At 45.2% G+C, this 942-nt stretch overlaps 1 protein-coding gene across 2 annotated transcripts in view; it reads left to right on the top strand.

Moving 5' to 3' along the window:
* Window positions 1-942, top strand: part of WNK3 (WNK lysine deficient protein kinase 3) — a 266,224-nt gene that overhangs the window by 61,619 nt on the left and 203,663 nt on the right. The gene's annotated exons all lie outside the window — the stretch shown is intronic.

Raw genomic sequence — 942 nt, 5'->3', positions numbered from 1 at the left:
GTCTTCCAACCTTCTAAATATTCCTTTATATGTGGTTCAGAGTACTGGGACCATTCCCTGAGCCTTCTTGGTCCTGTAGTCTGTGTTGTTCTCAGTAGAGCTCGTCACTGCACTTCCACCCGATCCGCCATCTTTTTCCAGAGGTCCTAGATAAAGTTCTTATAGGGCTAGATGTTGTCTGTGGTCAGTGTACCCTTTCTGGAAGTCGTTCCTGCTGGCCATAAAGGTGCTTGAAAAAGAAACTCTTAAGCACAGTCATAACTGCGGTCAGGGTAGCTAGTTATGAGGGTTATTTCTAGTGAGGGCCCTCTAGGTACCAGGTTTGTACAATTTGCAGTTCTAAAAAACTCCATCTCCCTACTCACAATGGCATGGCTCCATTCACTGGGAGAGCAGCTGCTGTGCTGGGGGTGGATAAGGAGGGGAAAGTCCTTGCCTCTAGTCATGAGGGGAGTGTGAGGAATAAGAGAGAATTGCACTTTTCTTCTTGCCAGACAATGGTGTGCATCTGCACTGTCAAATTGCAGCTCAGATCTAATGCTTCTCACACAAGTTCAAGATGCTCATGCTGTTTCAGATCTGTCGATTTTCCAAGTCAGGTCATTAGCAGTTCATTTTTCTGTCTTCTTACCCACGATTCCTCCTAGTTAGTACTCAGTCTACCTCTCTATCCTTTGAAGCTCAGGATTCCTGTATTATCAGCTGTATGTTTCAGTTCAATTCTCATATGTTTGGTGTGCAGTGTCTATGTCTGCCCAGTCCATCATCTTGCCAGAACTCTGGCCACAGATGATTTTTATTTGTTCACTTGTGTTTTGTTCTGTGCTGGGTACACTGAACTGCTCATTGTATTGTTGTTGTTATGTGCCGTGGAGTCGGTTCCGACTCATAGCGACCCTGTATAGGATTTCCGAGGCTGTAAATCTTTACGGGAGCAGAAAG

This window comes from Chrysochloris asiatica, unplaced genomic scaffold, assembly GCF_000296735.1.
Source record: "Chrysochloris asiatica unplaced genomic scaffold, ChrAsi1.0 scaffold00315, whole genome shotgun sequence".
Classification (NCBI taxonomy): Eukaryota; Metazoa; Chordata; class Mammalia; order Afrosoricida; family Chrysochloridae; genus Chrysochloris; species Chrysochloris asiatica.
The sequence above is the reverse complement of the archived record's forward strand: the minus strand, read 5'-3'. Positions and strand labels throughout refer to the sequence as shown.